The following is a 16,440-nucleotide window of genomic DNA, read 5'->3' on the forward strand; positions in this document are numbered from 1 at the left end:
TCTAAATCTGTTGCTTAGCAGAAGAAAAGAAAGAATGTAAAAAGTACAAAGTTATCTGTCCACTCATTTCAAATCACATATTTTTTCATTACTATGAATTATTACTTAATGATTATACTCTCTAATATCTCTCATAATTAACTCCAAATTTGTATTATTCAGGTAGACTATCTCAAAGTGCTAAAAAATTTCATCAGATACTCACATTACAGTGTTGGTCTTAAAACTTGAGAAATAAAGTCTGAAATATAAAACAGAATATAAAAAGCAGCTTCAATGTTTTATCTTAACCTGTACTATGAACAATAAAATTTTGAGTTAATTGCTGACTTCCATCAAATGGTACAAAATACGCAGAAAACATAATATCTTGTACCCAATTCCACTCTATGGAAATAAGTTGTAAATGTGATTTCTATATAAATAAGAGTTTTAAAATAGACATATCATGTAAACTATTGAGAGAACTCTGATATTCTAGACAGTTTGCTTTGTTATCTACCTCTGTATCTTTTACTTTACATTATTTTTACTGTCTCTATTCACAATTCGTGTCTTCTTCACCACAAAATATCTTTTATATTCGAATCTCTCTATTGTCCACTCTGACTTATGCAAACTATCACATCTACTTCATCTGCTCCTCTCCCAAAATATCTTCAGCTTCCTCCTTGGTGCTATAGCTTTCTCTGTCACAAATGGTTCCCAATCTGGGTCAGCTATCTTGGAAAATAGTTCTGTGGCAGCCTGGATCTTCCTCTCTCGTGGCGTGAAGAATAGTACTGCTTTAGTCTAGTTACTGCATCTCTGGATCAGAAGGCACAAACTGTGTCTCATATATTTTCTGTGTCAAGCTCCAAACTGTTATGTACCTACCTAATGAATGATGACAAGAACATCACAGATGATTCCCTGATCACTTACTGCTCACAAACATAGGCAACAGTACAGATGGGGACCAGACAAAAGAGAAAATTACTCAAGTCATCAAAAAGAAATATAATTAATTGTTTTGCTAAACAAAGAAAAAAGGTAAGCACTAAAACAGTTTTGTGTTCATGGTTTTCTAAGAAAATATATATTAGTGAAAATCTTTAAAGTCAACTTTTATCATGAGATAAAATATTATAGTCACATTTTTAGCATGAATGAAAATTTAGTTTTATAAAAGTATTATAATGAATATAAAGACCCAAGAAATTGTTCAAGACCATTTGACCCACTTTAGGAATTTATCTCTCCAAACAAAGGGGAAAAAGCAAACAAAAGAACAGGTTCTATGTTCAACCCAGGGCTCAATGCTGGTCTCCAAGTACATCTACCCCACTGACGATGAAACAGCTGACTAAGTCATTTGAGAATCATTTGAATTCAACATGCTTAAAATTAAACCTGTTCCTCCCTTGGAAGCTAGATCTGCTATCAAGCCGGGACACAGGGATTTTTGTTGCCAGAATTCAATTGTTTACACGATAAACCTGGGGACTGACTTTAAATCCCACTTTATTTGGTTCATCAATTAAACACGAAGCTCTTCCCACTTTGCTGATTCCAATTACTTGTTTCTCTCTTTTCTTCTGCTTCTTTAGCCCAGGGATCTAGCATATCTCATTTGAAATGCTTCAACAGCCTCTGCTCTTAGCCAACCTGTTTTGCATATTAGAAACCAAAGATTGTTCTAAAGCAAATTTTCTTATCTTGTTACTTTCTTGAGCAAATCACTTTGGTGTTTATGCTACTACTGCTCATTATCATTGCTTTTTAATTTGGCTTAAAAAGCCAAGAAAGACAAATATCTTATGTACTCAGCCATAAGTGACTTTTAGACATAAAGCAAAGACAACCAGTCTCCAATTCACAATTACAGAGAACCTAGATAACAGGGATGACCCTAAGAGAGACATATGTAGATCTAATATACACAGAAAGTAGCAAAACACAAGATCTCCTGAATAAATTGGGAACATGGGAAGCATTGGAGAGGATTGAAGGGGAGAGGAAAGGAATGGAGGGGTTTAGAGAAAAATATATAATAAAACAATAAAAAAGAATCAGTTCAAAAAATTACAATTAAGAGAAAAAGGATTTGCAAATTTTGCAACCAATATTCCTTTGTAAACAAAATTTGTTTTATCAATATCAATAAAGTAAATTCCTTGCTTTTAATAAAAGGGCACAGTGATGTCTATAGGTTAAGTCCATACTTAACAGACAAATGCATAATATCTCCTTTTTTACCAATTGCAATAATGTAAACATTGTTTTATTAATAGTAAAGTAACTCTCTAGCATATTTGGCCCCACCAAAGAAAGCATTATTACTAACTATTAATGAACACATTTTTAATATCTAGCAAACCGAATACAGGGAATAGTTGTATATCATATAAAAATATAATCACAAGAGAATTATCTATGTATTCATGTATACATGTTTCTATATACATCAGATACATATACATATAAATACATATATGCATATAAGGGATAAATATGGGTAAGTAGGCATATAATTCTCAGACTGACAATAACAACAACAATAATAGTGATGACAGTAGGTCATGGCAACGAAGTAGAAAATGGGTGCTGCTGTTTGTCATGGCAAATCATCTCTTACCATGAGATAAAGTACTTTAGCTATGTATGTAAAAATAAAAATCCTATTTGAATCAGTATGCTAAGTTTTGCAAATAAATCATATAGTTATTAAAGCTCTACATTATAAGAACCCATGCCCAAAAATTTCATAAAGCTGTTAATACAGCTATAAAAATAGAAATTATAATAATAATAAATTAAAAATAATTAACCTTAGAAATACACTTGTGTTCATCATTAAGCCAATCTTTTTTTTTGCAGAAACATGTGGCACTATGTAATAATCACAGTGCAAAGCATGTACAGACATGAATGTTACAAAACATATTATCAAATAAGTAAAACAATTTGACTTAAAGAAAGGTATCGATAATATAATTAATCTGTATATATAAGATATGCATATATTAATAAATATATAACTATTAATTTAGTTCATTAATATAACTAATAATAGGCATTATTATCATAGCAAGTATTAAGAGTGTTACAGGAAAAAACAATAAATTCACCCATATACATCTCTATTACTTGATTTATGACACTTTATTAAGGAGAAAATACATGTTTCATATATTTAACATAATATAAAAAGAACTCAGAAATGTTACTCTAATTTTAACACATATATCTTAAAAATTGAAGACATGAAATGGAAAAATGTTTCATCCCTTTTTACATCAACCTGAAAGATCTCTAAGACTCTCTATTCATTTATCACAATTTTGCTTCCATATTGATCTACAGAGCCTTTTATCTGATCCAAACATTTGTCTTCCAAAATCGTCCCCTTGATTCCTTGGATTCTTTCTAGTTTGTCTTGATTGCCTGGCTTCTGAGCGTGTGCTCGTCCCAATTTTTCCCTTATTTGGCACTTATTGTTCCTCATACTACATGCTTGATCAGCCTTCTTCCCTAAGTGAATATTTGAAATCTTAGCTCCAGTTTTCTTGTGTTATTATTGGTATCATCATCATCATCATCATCATCATCATCATCATCATCATCAATCATTTTCTTCTTCTATTTTTCTTACATTGAAATAAAACATCAAAACACTCTCTTTTGATTGCATCCAACTCATGAGCCCCCTCTCATATCTTTTATATACAAAAACAGTAAGAATGGATTACTGATTATTGAATCCTTATATATATATATATATATATATTTTCTTTTTCAAAATTCTTTAAAATCTACTTCAGCTAACTAATACCATTACTAGAAATGTTAACACCTACAAAATCACACACACACACACACACACACATAGATGCACACACACAAGTGCACAAATACACACGCAGATGCATACACAAACAAGTGTGAATACACACACACAAGTGCACACATACACAAGGCATTCTTATCCTTAAAGCTCACTCTACCTTCACCTATCACTAGAATCCCTCTTCCGATATGATAACTCCAACACTCTCATCACCCACCATTCTTTTCTTCATTTAACTTTCTTATTTAACACGGTTTTCAAAGCCAATCTTTATAAAATTGGCTGTGAAAATACCTCCAATTTCCCCTGTTATTTTCTCCTGTTTCACTGATCTGGGTGAAATTGCGGCCCTAGGTGATGTTCAGTTATCCTATTTCTTCCTACCTCTACGCAGTCAACGAACAACACAACTATATGCTTCAACTACCTGAATCGTCCTTAGCCATCAGGAGTAGTTCATTACACAGAACTGCTTTTACTGGTCAGCAATACATTCAGCATGCTAATTTCATCAGTCTTCAGTTTTTAGGAGAGAGTCCAGCAAAGCACAGCACTAGTTACCATCTTCTCCATCATCAATACTTTATTCTCCTTGGTCCCTTGTCACATTCTGATATTCCCCCACTGCACTAATGTCATCTTCTAAGTCTTCTCTTCCTGAACCCTCTTCACAGACTATTTAATTTCTCAACTTAAAGTCCTGATAATCTTAATCTGGGCTCCTTTTCTAAGGGATCTCAAGAATTTTCACAACGTTAGATACAAATGAAATATAGGCAACTCCACCACACATTTCACTCAAAACACATATATCAAAATTCTTACTTCTAGATTATTTGTCAGTTTGTTTAATGTTTCCTAAGTGAAATAGGCATCTACCTAATGTTCTTTTATCCGGGTATCCTTATACCTAGTAGTCTGAATGTAATTGGACCCCATAAGCTCATAAGAAATGGCACTATGAGGATGTGTGGCTTTGTTGGAATAAGTATGGCCTCGTTAGGGGAAGTATGTCACTGGGAGATGGACTTTCAGTTTTTTTATATGCTCAAGCCATGCCCAGTGTGTCAGACCATTTCCTGTTTCCTGTGAGTCAAGAGGTAGGACTCTTAGCTCATTCAGTAGCACCATGTCTGCCTGTAAGCCACTGTGTCACACCTAGATGATAATGGACTAAACCTCTGCAAAAAGCCATTGCAATTACATGTTTTTTCCTTTATAAGCATTGCCATGGCCATGGTGTTTCTTCACAACAATAGAAACCCTAACTAAGACATATTATATGAGTAAGCAACACTTGTATCTACCCAGTTTTTTACATAATATACTGAAATATTATAGTGTCTTTATAATTTTCCTCAACCAACTCAACAATACTTCCAGATTATACCATGCTTTCAACTTACTGTAATAGCTGGTACTGGATTACAGTCTCTCTTTAGAATTATGTATATAAATTATATAAAATATGCTTTTGTCCTTATGATTCACCATAATAACCAAATTTTATTTTCTCATGCATGCACCTGGTTATGGGATTTTTCTCTAGCTAGTGGACCATGAGTTAATACATGTGGTTTAATGTACTTCCATGATAAAACTTGGACTTTTGAACTTGTGGTCACTTTCCTTAAGAAGAACAACACATGGAAAATTTGCCAGTACTACAAGAAAGAATACAAACATGGAACAGATATAGACCTAGTGTTCCAGTCAAACCATTAAGCCTCTCAGTTTCCCTTAGCATGCTGAAAGGAAACGTTTGTGATTTTGGAGGTGGCTGTCACACAAAGGAACTGCAGCGGAAAATGTATCACACACTCCAGTCTCATTCAACACTCTTTCATCTGGAATATTAAACATCATTCACTTTGCAGTTATTTCTCCGCTGAGAAGCCAATGCAGGTGTTTTAGAAATACATGGTCAAGCATATCACACTTTAGAAACAGTGACTGTGAACTACACTAGACTGCAATCTAACGTGGTAAAATCATGATAAACTATTATCAGGGATGAAGTACAGAGCACATCATAAAGTGCCAAATAATTTTAGGAGAGAAGCCTTTGTTTCTACTTATTAAAATCAACACAGGCATGCCCTCATTTCTCTTGCTTCCTTGGTCAGGCAGAGCTCTACCTTTGATAGAACTGTCATGAAGTAGAAGAACTATTAGGATCTCTCTCCTGTCTCTCATAGTCTGGATTTTATTTACTGATCCACCAGCCAAAACACACTTGCATGTTCATTTTCTTATTATCATGTATGATTTCCTCCATCATATCATAGGACACGATTTGCAACAATGTATGTTAATTCACATGCTGTCTGTTGGTTTTCTTCTAAAATACTGACATTTTCACAAGAATACAGCCTGTGTTTTGTTCGCTCAGTAAATCTACTCTGTGTTTGAGTGTGATTTCCTGAGAGTATTTTGTCCTTGTTGACTTCTTGCAAATATAGTAATTTCCAATTAAGTATGGATGGTATTAACAAGGATAATAGATAAGAGATAAACTCGAATGATTTGTTATTTTCTCTGTGGTTAAACAATGGAATGATAGTGACTAAGAAAACATGCAATTTAGGAAAAAGTCTAATTTGACATATTAAAATATATCTAGATAAAATATAACTAGAACCTAGATAAAATGTTTTTCCAACCATATAAATATATTTTCTACGAGTAACTTAAAGTTAATATTTTATCAAGTAACTTAAGATATCTTTGAAGTATAAAAGCAATAGTAAACATTTAACATATTATAAAAAAGAGTAAGCTTTGCTTATAAGAATGCACTCTGCAAGTCTATAATTTTCTGTCCTTGATGTGATTGTCCTCTGTCACATGCTTCCTGGAAAAGCTAGTGATAGAAATGTACCAGTTGTGGCTTATTTGAAAGTTTATCTAGAAGTATTTCATGATTGGAGAAAATTAGCAGGGGAAATACTTAGCTGAATTATTAAGTGCCAGATGGTTCTTAGGACTGGTAAACACATTACAGATGTATACAAGTGCATGCTGTTGATTCAAATCTAGCCCATTCCATCGAAAAATGATTATTCTTTCACTATTATCAGCTCACAACATACATGCAGGGATGTTATTGGACTTATTCGTAGACCAAGGGGAACTATGCTGCGATCTTCTCTCCTCCAAGAGAAACATACTGTGCAATTTATGGCCATAAGGATGAGTTACCTAAGGTCCACTCAGTCACAAAAGCAGCAAGGTAGAATGGAAAGCAGCACTGAACAGAAAAGCAGAAGGAATTTTACCCTACTATTTTTTTTATATACTCTGTCACTTCCATATCTGGAAAGGACACCTTTAATATTTCTGTCTTAATATTTATTATGTAAAAAGATAAAGGCTATGTAATTTATTTACAGTTTTTATTCAAAAAGGCACTTACTGAGGTGAGACATCTAAAAAAACACACTGCAAAGATTGCTAGAGAATTATTATGCATAGTGAGTCTATCTCTGTCTCAGCTAGGTGATGGTTCAGATAGGCTAACAGAATGAAAACAATATAAAACATGCATGTTAAGAATCAATAGTTTTCAAATAAACATGACTTCAACAGGACACACTAATATTTGCCACATTTAAAAAGAGTTAACTGAGTTAATAGATCCTAGTCTGAGTACAGATGACATTTTTGAATCGTTAATTAATAATGAACTCACATTTCAAGCTAAAAAGGATATAAGGAGATACTCTTTAGACAATTTTTCCTCACCTCAATGAGTACATTTTCTGTTACTACCTCTACCAATCCAACATTAAGAATCTGTATTAGTACTTTCTCATCAGGATCAAGGGCCTGAAAATAATAACACAGAGATTCAATATTAATTATGAAAGCTCAGCTGTAGCTTAGACTTGCTTCTATCTAGCTTTTACAACTTAAATTAACCAATAATTTTAAATCTACATTCGTCCATGTGGCTTATTACCTCATCTCTGTACTTTCTGTCTTGCTTCTTCCATTATTGACTGGTGACTCCACCTTTCTTCCCAGAGTTCTCTCTCTGCCCAGAGGTCCTGCCTATAGTCCCCTGCCTAGTTATTGATCTTTCAACTTTTTATCATACCAATCACATCAATTTATCTTCACACAGTGCACAAATATCCCATGACAAGAGTCCTCAGAGAAACAGACTCAATAGGAAAATAGTATATTCATATTTTGTAAGAGGGGAAAGGAAGAGAATTAGGGAGATATAAATTGCAATTGGCTCTCGTGATTATGAACATGAAGTCCCAGAATCTGCTATTTGAAGTTTGGAAAGACAAAACTGTAATTCAGTCAGCGTTTGATAGCCTAAGAACCAAAGGAGAATAATTGTGTAAGTTCTGGTGTGAGTATATAAACCAAAAACGTAGAGCCAGCGATGATGTAAACAGTCAGAAATTGGTACCAGGGTAGGGATCATTGCTGTGTTAGACCTAAAATGTTGTGTATTTATGTTTGTGTATTAAACTGCTTTAAGGGAGAAATGTAGAATGGTTTTACAGTTTAGACTAGACAATCAGTTAAATGCTGGGAGCAGAGTTTCTTGGGCTACTTTATTAGGAGTTTGGAAGATGTGAAATGCAGAGAGATTTGTGGACAGTTGAGACCTGGCAAATGGGCTTTTAGAGAAGATACAAAAATGGAACTACTCATGTAAGATTTTGGCTAAGAATCTTTGTGTATGAATCAGAAGAACCAACTACTACCACATTTTTCTAAAACAGTATAATTTCTGACAACATTCTAAACACCTATTCTTATGCCCGCAGGTAAGTTTAGCTCTCATCCTTCAGCAAAGTAACTTCTTCTATTTCCCCTATTCCTAAGACTCATGGAACATCACAAAAGAGGGGTCATAAAAATTGTAACAATCAGAGGACCAGTAAGTCTGCTATAAGATTGCATATTGCATATATAACAAGGAAGCTATACCCATGAAATTTCAAGTACACAATTGCCTACACAAGACACATACAGTGATAATAGTCATGGACATAAAAATATGGATGGGAAAATCTCACAAGGCACCACCCCTAGAGGCAATTAACAGCTGCTGAGAAAGGTAAAATCAGCATACCGAAGGGACAAGTCCCTGATAATTTGTTTATTCCAAGTGATCATCCCTAAATACATGTATGTAAGAGCAACACTAAATGGACTCAAATATTTGTATTTATATGTATGTATGTGTTTACACACATATATGTAACAATAATAAAGAAATAAGTTTATGAATTTTACAGGTAATATGAAATACATAGGAGAAAGTGAATATATTATTTCTTAGTATATATACAGAAAATTTAATGATATATATTTAATTTACATTTTTAAAGAAATGATTATGTTTATTATAACAATGGTTATAGATCAAGGACAAATTATGAGGATACACAAGGAGTTCCACATATCCAACAACTTTTTATCCAATTATAATTACCACTATTATTTTATAAAAGGTAGTTTATTATGGGCTGATAAATAATAGCATGTCCAACCTAAAATATCCTCCATTAACATCTTGTATTAATATGGTGTGTTTGATACAATTAATGAGGCACAGTAGTATGTAAAGAGGACTAAATTCTACTGGTATTTGTACATTTTTTTTCAATTTGTACTACTATATGCATCTTTTCACTGTGCCGGGGTATTTTAAATTTTACATTCCATATTTAATCTTTATCTTCATTCTTGTTTTGCCTTGGGTTTGCAATTATGAACATTGTTTATTGTCTGTTTTTTGCTATAATATCCTTTAGTCACTAAAGCTTCCTAAAGCACTTTTCCTAAAGAGATCTTATAGAAACCACATCCCAGAGTACATACAGTAAATTCCCATTTGTAGCCTTCATGTTTAACCTGCTTAGACATGAATTTTCTTGGCTCATATGCTCTCTGAATTGTAAAATTATTCCTTTATGTTACAATACATTACGGAGTTGAACAGTTATTAAAAATGGTTTTCATAAGCAACTTTAGCACATACTACATGTCAAGCCCAAGTGAGATGCTGAGGTTATTTAACATGGATGAAAAGCAAAAATGAAAACCCAAACTGGTTTTATAGACAGTGTGGCCTAAAGAAAGAGGAAACCTAACAAATTATAATAAAATACAAGTACAATCACAATAATGGGAAGCAAGAAGGGTTGGAATCACAGACAAAAGAATAAACATTAGCATAAATAAAGTCAATCTTCACTATACATAACAGTGAAGAGAATAAATAATCTTAGCTGTGAAATAAACAAGGAAATGATACATTTCTTAAATGATAGTATTGCAAATACCCAAGTTAATTGTTATACCATGTACATCAATTTTGGAACTCAACCTTTCATATTATGTATATGAAAAATTATTGTGTAATTTAATACTAAAATAATATTTTACAGTAATTTTGTGAATGCCACTTTAAATGGACTAGCTTGGTTCTATAGGCATCACATGAAAATACATTTAGATCTGCTTTGGTCTCTCTTTCTTTACCTAAATGTCCCCCCAAAACCCAGTGATAGAGCATCCACTCTGATGACCTTATCTAATTCTAAAAATCTTCCATGGTCTCATAGCTATACTCTACATTCCAGCTATCTCTCTACCCTCTTAATACCCCACAATGCATTTAGATTTTACCATATAAAGTCTTAGAGGAAATTCAAACAATATCTAACCTGTAGCAGTGGCCATATGATCACTCTGAAAGGAACAAAATAAGGAGCACAAGGAGAGCAATGGATATACGACTGTTTAGAGATTGTATTTTTTACCTTAGTAAGAGCAAATTTTGTAGAACGGCATGGATAAAAGCCTGGGGATATAAAGAGAATCAACACATACTGATAATACTTTTGAGTTTCATTGTAAGAAATGGGTTCTGAGGTTTAATGCTGAGCACTCTGGAGTTTGAATTTCATTGTAAAAGAGAACAGTGAAAAAAAAAACTGATCACTTGTTACTAAAGAAAAAAAATACCGCCTCAGTCACTAAAATGCAGAGCTATGTATGATGAAAATTCCCCAACTTAGACCTACTTTAGCTCTAGAAATGCATCCGAGACACAAAGGGGTGTGGCTAATTTCATTGTTTCCTTGGCATCTCTCATATTTCTCTGCTCCAATATCACAACTAGATCCTTGGACATGAAAAGGAAAGTGGAGAAGCAACAGAGTTGCTGAGGCAAGCATTAGCATGCATCTGGTTTAACCTGGAGAAATATTTGCAGCTAATACCTTTACGTGGAGCACATAGTGTTCATCATGATCCTACCCTAAACCCTGACCCCGTCTTGGAACAAGCTCCATTTTTCTTGCTTCATGCAACGTGTTCACCTTCTAGTCTTTTACATAGATTCTCTCACTGTCTAGCTTTCAGTAGCAAACACAGACAAGTCTGTTGAGTGCTGATTCCCACCAAATGACTCGCTTTGCCCTAGATCCCTTTCACAACATATCATGAGCAAAGCACATATAACCTTTGCCCCGAAATGTTCTAAGGAAAGCTAATTATTCCTGATGCAAATACTAATGATAGAACAGACAGATAGTGTTAAGCTTCTCCATTTTCCTGTGGTCAATTTTGTGCTAAAGGCAGCTATTGCAACTTCTTTTGTGATATTTCTTCTCAATGAGCAAATTGTAAAGTTGTGCTTTTGAGGATGAGCTGAATACTGATAACTTTTATTTCATGATTATAGTGCCAAGCACTGCTCTACGTTCTTCACTAGTATTAATGATGTGTTGCTCATAGTACACCGATGAGTTAGGAATCCAGCTAGTACATGGGAAAAATAGAACAATAAAGAAGTTGGAATTTAAACTTCAGTATTAAATGTACTCTAAAGCAAAATACCTCTCCAGAGAAAATGAGAAGGGACTCAAATCCACACAAGAGCTAAATAACACTGAGAATAAGAAAACTAGTTTTCTGGAGAGTGTGTATTTGATACATTTTTTGGTAGGATTAGGTTTTTTAAAATCCCAGGTCTCTATTAATGCCATATTACTATTTAAAAGGCATCTGGTAATGTCTATGTACAAGCAGCAACATGACATGGGCAAAACCAGAAACAACTAGAGCTCTCTTAGGAAGCACAATGGTGGAAAGCTAGTAGTAACCCCATAGCCATTTAAAAATGTAGACTACCAAACAGAAGAATTATCTATGAATCAATTACATGATTCAAATTAAAGCACATGGGAGACTGAGCTGTGGTATGGCATATAAAGAAAATGTTTTATTATTATCTTTACAAAAAAAGAAAAGAAGCCCTTGAAATAATACAAAAGAATATAGGTTCTATCTACCTATCACACATCTATCTATCTATCTATCTATCTATCTATCTATCTATCTATCTATCATATGTCAACATATTAACCAAACCACATATATCTACCCATAAGTCTGTCTATCTATCTATCATATGTCAACATATTAACCTACCCACATATATCTACCCATAAGTCTGTCTGAGCATAAGCCCTCTTGTAAGGTCATTTGAAAAAATTACAAAGTTTATTTGTATAATTTTCATCTTTTTTTTACTTTATGCTTTAATTAAATGTCTATGATTTTCAAGACATATATATATATGCATGATGTTTAACAATTATTACTTTAAATCAATCACATAACTACATTTTTAAGCATTAAGGAAAAGTAAACATTGACATACCTTAAATATATGAATTTTACATGCAGTTTAAGTTCATGCAGAAATAATGTGAGGCATCTCACAGGCTGGCTAACTGATGATATCATATATATGTCATCCATATATATGCATTCTTCCAGTTTCACATCATCTAAATTGAGGTTTCTGCATGTTATCTCTGCAGGCAGTGTTTCTAAGGTTAATAATGGTCTGTCACACAAACATGCAAGTGGAGAGAAAGGCTGGCTCTGCTTTCTCCCTTTAAGCCTTACAGACTTACAGAAAAGCATTATAATTAGAAATGTTTTCCAAAAACAAGAATGCATGGAAGTGTCAAGTAGTGATCAGTAAAGCATAACCCTTTACTGTCTCTCAAAAAAAAAGGTCTGTTTTAAGTCATTGTCTGTAGTGATGGGGCAAGCAGTCCTGCTTTTCATCCTGCCCGGTTCCTGCACGGCTAGTTTTACACTTGAAATAACAACACACAAATTGTATTAATTTAAACACTGCCTTGCCCATTAGTTTCAGCCTCTTATTGGCTAATCCTCACATTTTGCTTAACCCATTTCTAATAATCTGTGTAGCACCATGAAGTGCTGGCTTACCAGGAAAGATTCAGCATGTCTGACCTGGTGGCTGGCTCCATTGCGTCTGACCCAGAGAGGAGAGGCATGACGATTGCCTCACTTTCTTCTTCCTCCCAGCATTCTGTTCTCACTACTCCACCCACCTAAGGGCTGGACTATCAAATGGCCAAGGCAGTTTCTTTATTAACCAATAAAATAAACACAAAACAGAAGACCCTCCCACATCAATTGTTAGAGTCATGAGGAAGACTCATTCAAAATACAAAATGTTTTTCATTGTTCTAGAGACTCTGATTCCTGAGATCTACATTGTAATCTCTCATATTTTCTTCTTCTGTTCCCTAACACATTTGTCTAGTGACAAGAACACTTGTTTTCTAAACTTCAGTCTCTATATCATCTAAATATTGGTAGATGGTTAGATGACAGATGATACATACATACATATATAAATAGATAAAAGATAGATAGGTAGATGTGGATAAGTATATGATAAAAATAGGTTGTAAAGACAATAACATTATGAAATTTTCAGGCAAATGGATGGAACTAGAAAAAAACACCCTGAGTGAGGTAATCCAAACTCAGAAAGACAAACATGGTATGTACTCACTCATCAGTGGATATTAGATGTAAAGAATAAACAGACTACAATATATAGCTCCAGGGAATCTGGTTAACAAGGAAGACGCTAAGAGGGACACAAGCATTGCCCAGGGAAGGGGAAATAGAGGATATATACTGAATAAACTGGGGGCAAGAGAGGTGGTAAAGGGGAAAAGAGTGGAGATGAAAACACCAGAAAATAGAATGGCCAAGTGTAACATGAAGAGCTGCTTGTTGGGGTTTCTGTCCCTCCAGGTTCCCACAATCAAGTTCCAAAGAAAATCAGAGTTCTATATTAATGATAAACTGATTGGCTCATTAGCTCAGACTTCTTATAAACTCTCATAACTTGTATTAACACATTATTCTTATCTATGTTAGCCACAGGGGTCAGTACCTTTTTCAATGGGGCAGGTCATATCCTGCTTCTTTGGTGTCTGGACAGGACTGGGGAGGAATGGGCTTCCTCCTTCCCAGAATTCTCCTGTTCCCATTGACATGCCTCTAAGTGTGGGCAGGAGGATGGTTGGGATAAAGAATTCTGGATAGAGTGTAAAATGAAATTTTAGAAAATTAAAATAAAAGAAAAAACTTTCTATTTAATCTTATATGGTAATCTTACGACTTATGGTAATATTTCATTTACTACATCATGGTTTTGTAATCATTCATTTTGTTTCTAATCTTAAACGCCATTAAAATTCAACATATGTTTCACACACTAAACACAGTAGCATAAATGATTTATGTTTAACAGTCACAAAATGTTTCAGAGCACAAATATTTCCAAGGAAAAGTTAGAAAAGAGCATGCTGTTAGCTATAAGAATACCACACTGAAAGAAAATGTTGATATTGTTTTACATAGTACTAATAAGTAAAAAAAAGGATTTTAATATGTATTCTTAAACAGACATGGAGTATAAGGAATCTTATACAAACCTTAGGTGGAGAGATGGCTCAGCTGATAAAGTGCCTGCTGCAGAAACATAAAGATCTCTATATGGGTCCCAGTGCCCTCATAAAAGTTGAGTGCAACAAAATATGTCCATAATTCCAGTACTAGGAGGAAGGTAGAGATGGCGGATCATCGGAGCCCAGTGACCAAGAAGCCTGCTGATTTGATAAGTAAAAGCTTCTGTGTAAAAGCCCTCTCTAAACATTGAAGATGAGGAGTGATCAAGAAGACATCTAATTTGGACTTATGTTGTACACAGGAATTTACATACAGCTACATGTGTACCCAGGCTCACAGGCATGCATGTGGGAGGCGTACGGGGAGGGGGAAGTGGGGAATGGTTCAGGTAGGATGCTGAAGCAAAGGAAAGGAACTTCAGCAGATGGCAACCGTAAAATGAACTACTCTAAACTTCTGAAAAGGAAAAACTCACAGCCTAATATTCAGTTGTGGAATATAACTACCTTTCCCATGAAACCTACTTTTAAAATGTTGATCAGTTATAAAGAATGCAATATCTGTAACCATGTTGAGCATACAAATTATAAAATTGATCTATACATTTTAAACTATGTGTCTCACCCATGTCAACATACCCTGGGATTTTCAAGAAAATATATTGCAGTTCATTTATGACTTATTGGCAAAGGCCTCATTACAAAGAAATGTATCTTTTTAAGCTAAAATTTTCCTAACAGGAAAAATATCTTCTCTGACCTGGAATCCATTCTTCCTTCTATTTGTTAGGTAAAGGCTTGCTTGGCTGGCTTATTTCGCCTCTGTTCTTAAGGATAAAAGCACAAGAGACTGATCAATACAGCAATCAAGGTAATTCAATAAGACACACTTTATTTGTTTGCCACCATGTCCTTGCTACAGAGACAAACACTAACATGCTAGAAAAGTCTCTAAGGCAGTGTGTAAGATTATGTTAGAGCTTGAAAGTTGTAAAACTTGTCCTTTGGTCCATATGCATAGATCACAGTGCCATTAACTGAAGCTGTTCATAGACAGGGGGAACTATCTCCTCTAGGTTAATGTGGTTTTAAACTCACAATGTGGCATTCTGTTTGAAATGTGGCAGGTTTCATCTGGTCTAAATTGGGGATGTGTGTTGTTACGTTTTCCCTTGGGACAGTAATGGAAATGAGAAGTTTCATTTCAATGCATTTTTTCTCGGTTGAAATTGTGTAAATAAATAGATTGGGGCTGAAGACTTAATGAAATCATCAATAGCCTGGAGCCAGCTAGTAGCTCTGTGCTAAACAGTTGGCATAATCAACTGTCTAAGAGATTGAAAGTCTTGCTTTGGAGATTTAAGTTTACCATGAGATCATAGAAGTGGGCAGCTAAAAGGTGTTGACAGAGTATCTCCATCTACTCAGGTGATATGGGACTCCCCTCTGTATGCTGTGAATATGTTTTATTGTCACAGTTAATAAAGAAGCTGCTTCTGACCAATGGTTTAACAGAGTAAAGCCAGGCAGAAAATCCAAACAGAGATGTAGAGAAAGAGTAGACAGAGTCAAGGAGACAGCAGAGGAGAAAGACACTCATGTACTGGTACCAATAAACCACAAACTTCATGGTAAAATATAGTGTAATAGAAATGGGTTAATTTAAGATGTAAGAGCTGGCTAGCAATATGCTTAAGCTATTGGCTAAACAGTATTGAATTAATATAGTTTCTGTGTGCTTATTTCGGGTCTGGGTGGCTAGGAACGAACAAGCAGCCTCAGCCTACACACAGGTTAGCTGAAATGAAAGAATAGCAATTTGGA

The sequence above is a fragment of the Microtus oregoni genome, unplaced genomic scaffold (genome assembly GCF_018167655.1).
Source record: "Microtus oregoni isolate MIOR12 unplaced genomic scaffold, Mior012 000023F_ref0000262, whole genome shotgun sequence".
Lineage (NCBI taxonomy): Eukaryota > Metazoa > Chordata > Mammalia > Rodentia > Cricetidae > Microtus > Microtus oregoni.